Source organism: Canis aureus, chromosome 5 (genome assembly GCF_053574225.1).
Source record: "Canis aureus isolate CA01 chromosome 5, VMU_Caureus_v.1.0, whole genome shotgun sequence".
Lineage (NCBI taxonomy): Eukaryota > Metazoa > Chordata > Mammalia > Carnivora > Canidae > Canis > Canis aureus.
The window spans coordinates 25473183-25486006 of record NC_135615.1 but is presented as its reverse complement, the minus strand read 5'-3'; the positions used below and the strand labels follow the sequence as shown (position 1 = coordinate 25486006).

Genomic DNA, 12824 nt, shown 5'->3' with positions numbered 1-12824 from the left:
AGGATTAATAATCTAGAAGACAAATCAGTAGAAAATATATAAATGGAAACAAGAAGAGAAAAAAGGGATGGAATAGCACTAATTTATTATATAATCTAAGAAGTCAAGGATGAATAATGCAATCTAGAGTAACACCAAAGAGTAGCAAAAGAACTTATAACCAACAAACTAATAGGTGTGAGAATGGATAATAAAAATTATTTGAATAATGTAAAAGATGGTAAGAAATGACAGAAAAAGAATTTAAAATAGGTGAGAATATAGAAAGATTTAGACCCAAACATGACCGCAATATATATGTAAACAGACTGAGCCATTCCAATTAAAAGATTAAAATAATCAGTTTTTTAAAAACCATATAGATATATATGCTACTTAGAAAAGCCCCATCTTAAGGCACCTGGGTGGCTCAGTCGGTTAAGCAGCTGCCTTCAGCTCAAGTCATGGTCTCAGGGTCCTGGGATTGAGCCCTGCATCAAGCTCCCTGCCCAATGTGGAGTCTGCTTCTCCCTATGGCCCTGCCCCTCTGCTCTCACTCACTCTCTCTCAAATAAATAAATTAATTAAATATAAAAAAAAAAAAGGAAGAAGGAGGAGGAGGAGGAGGAGGAGGAGGAGGAGGAGGAGGAGGAGGAGGAGGAGAGAGACCTATCTTAAGGACAGAAAGTTTCAAAGTAACATGAACGGGGAGAGAGATATAATGCAAACATGAATTTAAAGAAAGTTGTTATCATTGTAAGGATACTAGACAAAGCAGACTGAGGCAAGAATCATTACCAGAGATAAAAAGGAACATTTCACAGCAACAAAAGAATCAATCCAGGAAGAAGACCTAAGTGTGAACCTAATAAGTTCAAAATATATAAAGCAAAAATTGGCAGAATTAAAAGGAAAAACAGGCCAATTCACAGATTAGAAGATTTTTAATATTCAGAAAGGTCTGGAAGAGTCAGACCTCTCTAAATCTCTTCTTAACAATAAATCAATTTATACTCAATACTCTTGAGTCAATTAATCTTGCTCTCAACTTCAGGGTACCACCAACTGAAGGACTGGATATTTTTTCTTTTTCTTTTTCTTTTTTTTTTTTTTTAGGAACTGGATTTTTAATATTCCTTTTGTAAAAGGAAAAAGCCCATGGACTTTGGGGTCATAACCAGAGGATTTTAAGACAATTCTAAAACAACTCCATATCCTCAAAAGAATTTTTAACAGATTACTAAAAGCTAAACCATACAACCCTTTAACAATTATGGATGTAATTAATTATACATCAGATTAACGTCGCTGAATATTTTGTTTTCTTTCTGTATTAACTGCCCCCCACCCCCCCCCACATGCTAATTATTTTCATGCTCACTCAGCTCAGTTATTCATTCACAATTTCATTCAAAATAATAGAGGGAAATCTGAAACCATCTGCTTGGTCAAAGCTAGACAACTTCTTAGTAGTGGAAAGGATTAAGGAACAGTCACAAAAAGAGACATATGGGGCCTAATATTACAAAGCCAACAAGTGTGGTACCCAATGTGATAGAACAGCAATTAAAATTTGTTTCCATTTTAATTTCCTCTTTATGATACAACCATAGCAACTATAGAAGAATGGTAAAATCTACACATTTCCCTAAATATATTATACTTAACACAGAAATTTAAAGTGGTATGAATAACATATTCTAATTCAAATAAGACTTATGATTTTAAAAGCAAATTTTAAATTGGATTGCCACCAACGTTAAATTGGAGTCATGGGGCTGAAAGTCTGGCTGAGGTGGATTTAAAAGAAAATGGAAGAGGAGACAGTGAAAAGTGAGTACCGACAACTCCTCGGAGGAGCTCTACTGCAAAGGGAGACAAAGAAATGGAATGGCTACTGGCAAAGGAGGTAAAGTCAGATGAAGTAATTTTTCATCTGCTGAGAGAAATAAAAATACATGGTGGAATGATGGGAACGACCCATTAGGGGAGAGGCACTGGGGACACAGAAAGAATGGGGAGCTGAGTGAGTTACGTGCAGGAGTGGGTGAGAGAAAGAGGGGAGTGCACATGGAGCAGGGCTGCATTACACAGGAGGAGAGATGTCCTCTACAGCAGGAACGGGCACAGTACACGGGTTCAGCTGATGTCACCTTGGGAACTCTGCAAGTGTTAGTCTTGTAGTCCACTGAGGCAATCAGCTTCATGTTTCTCAGTAAAGAAGGACGACAACCAGCTGAGAACTGGGTGTGGGGCAAAGATGGTGAAGGTTTGAGAAAAGTGGGGAATGGAGATCATCACTGATATGAGGGCAGCAGGATGATACAGGATGACTGTGAGGCAGCATGAAAAGCCCACCTCAAGCTGATGATAATGAATTTAAAGTACGATTAGTCTGAATGTTGTGACGGATTCTCCAGCCACATCCAGCTGCACAGACACAAAATGGATGTAAAGTTGGCAAGAGTCCTATCGGAGAGCAACCAAAAAGCCTCTGAAAGCCTGCCCTCTTCTTCCCCGCTTCTCCTGCCCCCGAATAAATTCCACTTGTACCAGTATGTGCACTAATGTCCTTGTACAAGACAATATTATCATCTGTGGGGTCTGTCTCCCTTCCTACCATGGTTTCCTTTCCTTAGGTTCTTTCTTCTTGTCTTCTCTCCCATGAGTGACTACATACACTCCTGAAATGATGCCTCCTACATCTATATCCCTCCACCTTATACCACCTGAATGCTAACCTCATATCCTTTTGCTTTCTGGATGTCTATATCTGAATATCTATAGGATAAATCTCAGTGTGTCAAAAATAATCCTTGAAAGTCTGATCCCCTTTCGTGGTTGTGGAATTCCCAACAATCCATCCACAGACCCCATAACCAGGACACACTATACTTCTTGCCCAAATACAGTCAGCTTTTCAACAACCTCACACCTCTACAGATTATCACATCTAATTCACTACATTAACTTTAAACGACACCCACTTAATCCTAATCATACTGAAAGTCACATCAAACTGAAGTTTCTAAAGAACTGAAACAGATCCAATTCTCCTCTGCTAAAAATACAGAAGAAATCCAGTAACTTTTTTCCCGGAGTTTTTGTGATAGTATCTAAGTTTGACATATAATTCCTACAACTAACCATAGCTTATTTTGCTTAACATTAGTTCATGTTTTGTAACTGTCTAGATGAATACATTCCAAATAACTAACTAATGTTAAAAACAAAACAAAAGAAGCACCTGAGTGGCTCAGTTGGTTAACCATCTGCTTTCGTCTCAGGTCATGATCCCAGGATCTGGGGATCAAACCCCACACTGGGATTCCCCTGCTCAGCAGGGAATCTGCTTCTCCCTCTCCCTCTGCTCCTCTTCCTCCCTCTACTTGTGCTCTTGCTCTCTCAAATAAATAAATAAAAATAAAAAAACAAAGAACCCTACTTCTGAACAAAAAAAATCATTATAAAAGCAATGCAAGCCATTAAGTCAAGCTAGGTTAAAGACTTCTATAATGATGACATTACAGTCTCCAAAATACTGGCAATCACAAATAGCTGAATTCTCTGAGCTAAAGGCCCACATATAGCAATGAAGGTAAGTCCTCGTGAGGAAGAGATTTGTGTGCGCACATGCGCGTGCACCTAAAGTACTTTGCAGACAGAATATACAATACAACATACAAACTAGGAGGGTTTCTGAATATTAGAAATAAGTGCACAAATGCTTTAGGTAGTTTAAATTAAAGGCAATATTCACTGGCCCAAATAACAATTACTTCTTACCCTGACACATGGAAAGGAAAATTAGATTCAGAAATACCATAAAAATAAGACTATAACTTGCTTAATCATTTTTGAGTACAATAAAACATCAAAACTTTAAAATCATTTCCCAAACCATTCAGTAGTTCAACATCTAAAATGTATACATAGTGCATTCCAAGCACCACAGTGATACCACTTTCTAGAGCTTAGAGAGTTATAATCACTTCAAGGTAGTACAAAGTCTCATTTTTATCTCCATTATTACTAATTTAACATTTATGGAGCTCCAAACATGCATATCATCTAAGTAATGTTATACTACAATAATATATGGGAAAACAATATATTAAGCCCAAAGCTTATTCGCTTTCTTGAGCAATCACAAAGTACAACCTAAACATCTTATAAACACAAAATGCCATAAACTTATCACAGGGAGAGAGGACTGCCTTCAGCTAGATGGGAGGGGAGTCCTGTGTTGCTCCAGTAACACATTAGTCTTGATTATGAACACAAGCTCTAACACTTATCAGTAACCTGATCTTAATCCCTCTCAGCCTCATTTCCCTTATTTGTAAAATTGATGTGCCACCATACCATGCAAGGTTTTAAGGAGTCAGGATCTAGCCTACAAAGCAAGTAGTAGTTGTAAATGGAAAAAAGGCTGGAATGGCTGACAATAAAATATTAACAAAGATTTTCCTGAGTAAGGAAATTAAAGGATCTCCAAAAAATAATTTCCCAGTGTGCTCTATGTTGTCCAAGTTTTCTGCACTTAAGGATAATAATTCTCTAAAAATATAATGAATAAAATAAAGTCTTGTTTTATTCTGAAAAAGCACAATACATATGCAAATCTCAAATTTCATATTATCCCATATAAGAATAGTCACTATTTGAGTTCTCACTGTGTGCCAGATATAACCCATAAACTATCTCCACATAACATTCACAGCAATCTCTGAGTGTATCATCTAGGCAATTACAAAATACACACTAATATTAAGTAAAATAGGCTTTTAAATGTAAGAAAACTGAGGATCAGAAAAGTCACTCAGCTAGTACATGACAGTGCCAGGATTCAAACCCCAGTCTGATTTACAGGCTCCAGATACATTACAATGGTTATCATGAACTTGGCAACAAAGGGAAGAATCATCTTATCTTTAAGAAACAAAAACACAATGCAAATATTTGAAGATTCAGGGTTTTGGTTTTTTTTTTTGCCCTAAAACATCCTATGCCCTTTCCTTACTACTATAATTAATAAGTTTCTCTAAAGAGAATGGACATCTGATCGTAAGAGATCCCTAGAGATGTAGCAACCTTCACATATCAAGCCCCCACACATAACTAAAATATAGCTAACCAAAGAAGAAAACGAGGCCTCTAAAAAGTAGGTGTTCGAATAACAAATAAACATTCTTAGACGATTCCTCAAAACTTTCATTCAGAACTATTTTATTGTTTTTATTCTGAACTATTTTTAGACATAGTTAAAACCAGATTGATTAAATCAGAAAATTAGACTAGGGTGGACTATTAAAGGCTGATCCGCTGGTAATGTACAACTGCCTGCATAAGGAATCAGAAAGTTAAAAAATTTACAAGGAAGATTTAAAAAGCATTTAATATAAATCTATTTGGGGTAGGGCTCCAAATAGATTTCAGCAGCCCTAAATATCTCATTTAGGCCCTGAGTTACTAAAAAAAAAAAAAAAATATTTAGTATACTCTATGGCATAAAATGGCAAAATAAAATTTTAAGTAGTTTCATCCAGAAAGTTAAAGTATAAAAGTTTGTGTTTCAAGCATCCAAAAACATTACATTATAGAACGCTTCATTTCCTAACTGAACAGTTATTATATACTTATAAAATATTCAGACAATACAGATGGGTTTTGTTTTGCTTTTTTTTAAGATTTTATTTATTTATTCATGACAGAGAGAGAGAGAGAGGGGGGCAGAGACACAGGCAGAGGGAGAAGCAGACTCCATGCAGGGAGCCCGACGCGAGACTCAATCCCGGGTCTCCAGGATCGCGCCCTGGGCAAAAGGCAGGCGCCAAACTGCTGAGCCACCCAGGGATCTCCAATACAGATGGGTTTAAAGAAAATGAAAACTCCTTCCCCCATACTGCCTTCCCAAACCGACTTCCCAGTGTTAACTGTTTTTGTTGTGTTTCCATAAAATCTTTTTCTTCTGCATATTCCAAAACAGATATAATCATACCACACACACACACACACACACACTCATGCAGAAAAACACATACATAAACACATATATACATACTAGAGGGCACGCAACACAATCATACCATAAACACTGTTCTGCTGTTTTTCTCTACCTACTATATTTCATGGCTATTTTCCAGGTGTGTTTATACAAAGCAAGCTTATTATTTTTTTTAAAAGGTTTACTTATTTATTTGAGAAAGATGGAGCACAAGCGTGAGCAGAGGGAGAGGCAGAGGCAGAGAGAGAATCTCAGGCAGACTCCCCACTAAGTGTGGAGCCCAACACAAGGCTCGATCTCATGACCCTGAGATCATGACCTGAACCTAAGCCAAGAGTTGGTTGTTTAGCAACCGGGTCTCCCAGGCACCCCACAAGCTTATTATTTTTAATGGCTGGCTGTACTGTACTCCACTGAATGGATATATCATTATGTACAAATCTTTCTCCTGATAGTTATTCAGATAATTTCAGGTGGTTTCATATTACATAAACAATGCCCCAGTGAAGATCTTTATGTACATATGCAGGAATGGTGTGTTCTACAAAACAGAATCACAGATTCAAAATGATGAACCAGATGAAATACAATTTCTAATTTTGATAAAGAATACCAAAATTCCCCACCAAAAAGTATACCAATCAATATGTTAGTACCTCTTTCATCACACTGAACATTATTCATATTTTTTAATTTTAGCCAGTTTTAGGCACACTTGATATTTCATTGCTCTTTAAATCTGCATTCTCTAATGAACATTTCTAGTTGCCTATACAATATTCCTACATCTCCTTTACCAAAAGAACCCCAAATCTTTTCAGCAAGTGTTTCAAGTCACAAAATACTTGCTACTTACGCCACCATGTAGCCACGTGATACAGTTCTGGCTCGTGGTTTAAGCTTATACTCTCTTTATACAAGGGACACCCATTCTAGATTTCCCCTTTTCCTTTTTCTTCTGGTCTAGCTTTTGGATCTAAGGATGGAGATGCAGCAGCTATCTTGCAAACATCAGGACAATGACTGAGTGTGACTGAAGAGAAAAATGAAAAGAGCCAAGTCACTGAAGGCATCACTATACCACGGTAACTACCTACAGAGTGCATCCTCCCTGGACTTTCAGCCATTCTGCATGATCTTAAGCATAGTGGTTACAAGAATCTATACATGTGATAACTGCATAAACTACACACACACACACACACACACACACACACACACACACACACACAATGCATGTAGAATTGGTGAAATCCGAATAAAATCTGTTAAGTTACAACAATGTCAATATCCTGGTTTTCATATGTAACTATGGGGGTGGGAGACTGCGTAAAGGGTACTGCGGGATCTCTCAGTATAATGTTTTGCTACTTGTGGTAACTGTAATTATTTCAATTGTAGTATATACCAAATCGAGCACTTTATTTCAAAATTTAAAAAATACTTGGTCTTATTTTTGGAAACCCCATAATCAGTATACCCTCTCTTACTCTTCGACTTTCTTCCAGTAGTGTCTGGATGAATTTTACTTTCCTTTCAGCTCCACTCCAAACCCCACATTTCCAGTTAAGGTTTCAGAGGATAAGCAGAACTCATGGGAAAGTCACTGCTTCCCCCAACCCAATTCTGCACAGACAATTCCTAGAATTGCACATTCAGCCCCATAGGATGCCAGGATTATCAAGTATAACCATTCCAAAAGTTTTTCAATGACATTGTTGATGGTTCATTTTACAGAAAAATAAGTGCTTTCCCACAATTATTTAAAACTTAAAAGAATATTAAAATGTTCTTTCATAGTAATGTAGATTAACCCAAGTCAGATTTCCAAAGTACAGCATCTACACTGTGTTGGATGTTATTGGTAACCACAATGATGAAACCAGCAGATGTTCAGGTAACAGTCGTTAAAAGCTCGCCATGACTAAGTAGCATAATGACCTTTATTAATTACTGCATCTGGTGTCTGCCAAATGGAAGAGAAACAATACTCAAGCAACCCATTTTTAAAAGGGTAACAAGTTATCTGAATGAAGACACTGCAGTACTTTTAAATTACATTTAGATTATATCAAGATAGTGGTACAAATAAACATTTAATTCCAAATAGCATTCAAAATAAAATAACTCACTGCAAACCTAATTGTTCTCTAGAGAATGTTTATAGTATCTAGTGGGCAATGTGTTTCAGTAATAGAATAATAAAAAGTAGGAATCAAATCCTCTCAGTCATTAGGTAACTGATTAAATATTCCAATTATCTATTATCCATATGTGCACTTGTCACTTTGCTAATAAGCTATAGAGAAACAAATCCTAAGCAAGTTCATGAACTCTACATTCTTCAGAATTAACTTTTTTCCAAAAGTATGAAAGAATTGTGTCCTTACCCTCACAAAGCTCACAGTTTAATAAAGGCACAGCACTTTAAAAAATAACCCTAAGTACATATATAATAGTAGAATGATCAAAGATACACACAAAAGGTTACCCTAAATCATTGTCAGGTAGAACACTGTACCAGTTCCCAACCATAACCCATGCCATCTCTAAAAAACCTAAGAGAGTATCAGAGGATATTGAACCAATGTCTTAGAGAAAATGTCTGAGAATTTCCAATCGCACTGCAAGACCATAGATAAATCTGACTCACATCACTGGTTTTATAATAATCATTCTGTTCTCCATGATATAATTTACATGGTAGCCTGCACAACATGTATTAGTGACAGTACACATTATCCAAAATGCACCTATCCATAGGTAATCACAGACTTGCCACTGCTATTCTTTTACATTAAGCAACTTGTAGTAACACACAGAGATTCCGCACAATCTTCTATCAGAGCCATACTTCTACAGAAGTTTATGTTCAATTTTTTACACTTTTTTCCTCTTGTGGAGATAACCTGTTTAAAGTGAAAACCACCTAAATTATACCTAGATATCATTATTATTTTAAAAAAATAAGTTTTACTGTTATATGAAATGGTATTTTTTTCCTTTTGATTTAACTTCCCCTCCCCCTTTGTTATATCCCTGTCCCAAGTGTATAAGCACTTGAGCATAATCAGGAAAAACACAGAAAGAAGCCACATACAGCAGATCAAAGAACATGGAAGATCTTTAAGTTTCCTGAAAGAAGTGAGGAAACCAATATAAAATCAGCATCCTTTAAGAATGTATCATCAGAAAATCATTAACTGTGTCACTGAAGGGTGCTCTACATGTCACCATGATGTAAGGTAGTGACCTATAGTGACAAGAACTATTATGCAGTCTCCCCACTGAGACAAATATAGACAAGTGGTAGAGCTTTACACGATGGAGCACATTTCTGGTACTGACATCACAGATGGTAGAATGGGTTTTAAATTCCCTTTACTTCAGAAATTACTTGAACAACTGTGTTTTGATATTAATAGAAATACTGATTGCATTTCAAAATCTGAAGATTCTTTTATTCAACAAGCATACCCTGAGCATTTACTAAATGCACAGATCCTAATACTACCCATTCTGGGAGAGCTTATATACCATTTCAAGAATGAAACCATCACCATCAAATATTTTTAACTAAAGCAGCGATTAACTTAAAAAATAGAACGAAGGGCTAAAATTAATGGTAGTGAAAAATGAGTTGGGATAGGCAGGATGGAACTCTCAAAATGTCTCAAAATGCACCGTCTCAAAATGCCTAACAAAGGAGACTATGCTTCACCCTGAGAGCAATGAACATTCACATGAATTTTTAAGCTAAAATGCATGACAGAAACATTATTCGAAAAGGTGGTCCAATAAAAAATGAAAAATGCACCCAAACAGGTTGATACATACAAATTTTTTTCTCAAACGGGCAATGAAAAAATACATTAAGGACAAAAAATATAATCACTACACATTACTAATAACAAAGGGTAATAAATCTAAACACACTATGCACACTTGTTTATTTAACAAACATAGTTACTATGCGCCAAAGGCTGTTATAAGCACTTTACAAATGTTGATTCATTTAATCCCCATTAACAACCTTGTAAGAACTTTGACTGCTGTTATTAACCCACGTTTACATATAAGGAGACTGAAGCACAGAGAAATTACATAACTTGCCCAAGGTCACAGGACTAGAAGGTTGTGGATTCAAGATAGAAGCCCAGGCAGTCTGGCTATACAATCTATCCAGTGGTGCCCAACAGACCTCTCTACAATGTGGCTACTGGGCACTTATGATGTGGCTAGCATGAATGAAGAACTCAATTTTTTATTTTCCTTAATTTTAATTATTTAGGTTATTAAGTTGTTGACATTTAAACAACCATGCATTAGAGGCTAGTGTACCATGTTGGACAGAGTTCAGATGATGCTCTTAATTACTACAGAGTACAACCCTACTGGCACCCAAGAAAGGAACGTTACTCAGGATGTCTACTGCTTGCAATTCTTATTTTAACAATCTGAAGAAAACTTTACAAATAATTTAGTCTCAACCAATGAGTGACTGCAAAATTCACTGCATTACTTCCAAAATTCTTTACCAGTTAAGACAATGACACACTGGACCAATGAACAATAAAATGGACCCATTTTTCTTTAAAATAGTATTTTTAAAACAGGTAAAATCTGTAAGTAGAAATATACTTCCCTAACACAGTTTTGATAAAACTTATCGAATTAACTTTGCCTAGGCATGCACACACACAATTTTGACTTCAAATATTATATTTCTAAATTTAAAGACTAAATGCACTGGTTAATTTTCGAAGTATAAATGAAATGAAACTGTTGTAAAGATTAAACATCACTATACTGAGTCTGACCACTGTGCATAGAGAATCCCGTGTTCTGTCCTGGACAGAAACACCTATAAGCAAGTTAGCAGCCTAATAACATATCAGGAGGGTAGTATTAATGGCAGTATGAACGCCAATAAAAATAAGGGAACCAACAAAAACATTAACAGTGGCTTACATTTTAGCTCTTACCACATACCAGCCACAATGCAGGTCCTTTATATTAATCCTCATCTCAATCCTCACAACACTCTGATGAAGTGCATCCTATTATCATCCCTACCTTAGATAAAGAATCTTATGCACAGCGATGTTAAGTAAGTTGCCAAAGGTCACACAGCTAATAAGTGCAAAGCAAATGCAGGGTTGAAACCCCAATCAACCTGAATATAGTCCATGATCTCAATTAGCCTCTTCTGTGCTGCCTTTCTCTTCATTAAATCACTCAAATTACTATGTATCAACACAGCAGTAAATTGTGAAAAGTCCCAGAAGGCTTTTTATATGTAAGCCAATTACACAACTTTCTAAGACTTCTACAACCCAATTTACTATCTATGTATATGTGTTGAAAGAGTGAAGATAGCCAGGTAGACATTATGCATCTGCTATTTTAATCTAAGCATTTACCATGCCCGGGGCGGGGTTGGGGGTGGGGTGGGAATGGCTTTAAGAAAAGTAACAGAATATGAAATTCAGTGCTCTCTGAGATCTTAGAGAACATCTCATCACAGAATAGATAGAAAAAACCATGACACAGACACATTCACTTATGTGCCTAAAGTCACATGATGGTAGAGCTAACTCATAGGCCTTCTGATTCCCCCTCATCCTATTATAAGAGCTACATCTGTGTTTTAATTTAGGATAAATGCTACTCGTGATTAAGACTACCCAAGCCCAACAAAAAATAAAATACATTATAACAGGGCTTGAGTTTACATGCTAAGAGATTCTGCTATTTAAAAGATTGACTTTGCCTATTTTTTATCACGTAGGATATATACTAGTAGGGATTGCTTTAACTACAAGTAATAAACCAAAAGTCTAGAGGTAAGTCAGGGTTGTGCAAAGGCTCACTGGTTTCACCAAACACCAGACTCCTATATTTCTCTTCCACCATATTGTTCTTGTCCTCATGCTCACATTATAGCTGCTACAACTCCAGGAATTACACTCATGTTCCAGGTAGAAAAAATATATATAACAAGGAAGCAGAGATAACTATCTCAGAAAGCAAAACTTTCCCAGAAATCTCTAGCAGTCTTTAACTTCCACCTCAGAAAATACAGTCTGATTGGTTTGCTTTTTTAACTGAGCAAAATATCACTCCAAACAAAATCAAAATCCCATCATTAGTAAAGATTTGAGGGAGAAGGGATATTGGGTGGGCAATGAACAGTGTTTGCCACAAGCAGTCATTTCTCAAGTTCTCATGAAGTTATTCTTTGTTGGCCAAGAGCTTGAAATTCTTTATAAATTATAAAAAACTTCAAACAAACAACTAAATCAAGAATACTAGATGTTTGGGGCACCTGGATGGCTTAATTAAGTGGCCAACTCTTGATTTTGGCTCCAGTCATGATCTCAGGGTCCTGAGATAGAATCTGGCATCAGCCTCTGGGCTCAGCAGGGACTGCTTCAGATTCTCTCTCTCCCTCTTCCTTTGCCCCTCCCCCCCAACTTGCCCTTGGTGTGTTCTTTTTCTCTAAAATAACTAAATAAAATCTTTAAAACAAAAAAGAATACTAGATGTGGTGACTTCAGTTTCTCAAGTTTGGCCAACATGTGCAGCAAAAAACATGTATTTTAAATATAAGCTAAAAACCATTATCTATCAGATATTGCAAAATATCTCAAAAGGAGTCACACCTTTCTCTACCCATTTGTTATATTATTAGCTATAATATTTCATTTATCTAGAGATCAGTTTCTGACAATCTTAACTCTTTTCTAGAACACAGCTAAAAGACAGAATGGAAGCAAAAACTCTCAGACAAAACATTTACAGTTGACCCTTGGACAACATGATTTTGAGTTGTACA

At 36.3% G+C, this 12824-nt stretch overlaps 1 protein-coding gene and 1 long non-coding RNA gene across 8 annotated transcripts in view; one reads left to right on the top strand and one right to left on the bottom strand.

Moving 5' to 3' along the window:
- The window catches only part of LOC144313854 (uncharacterized), a 103951-nt gene that overhangs the window by 21652 nt on the left and 69475 nt on the right, over nt 1-12824 (top strand). For all 6 annotated transcript variants that reach the window (XR_013379456.1, XR_013379458.1, XR_013379460.1 and 3 more), the window contains exon 2: nt 6954-7071. This is a non-coding gene — a long non-coding RNA (uncharacterized LOC144313854). The remainder of the gene's footprint in view (nt 1-6953; nt 7072-12824) is intronic.
- The window catches only part of USP6NL (USP6 N-terminal like), a 169244-nt gene that overhangs the window by 104814 nt on the left and 51606 nt on the right, over nt 1-12824 (bottom strand). The gene's annotated exons all lie outside the window — the stretch shown is intronic.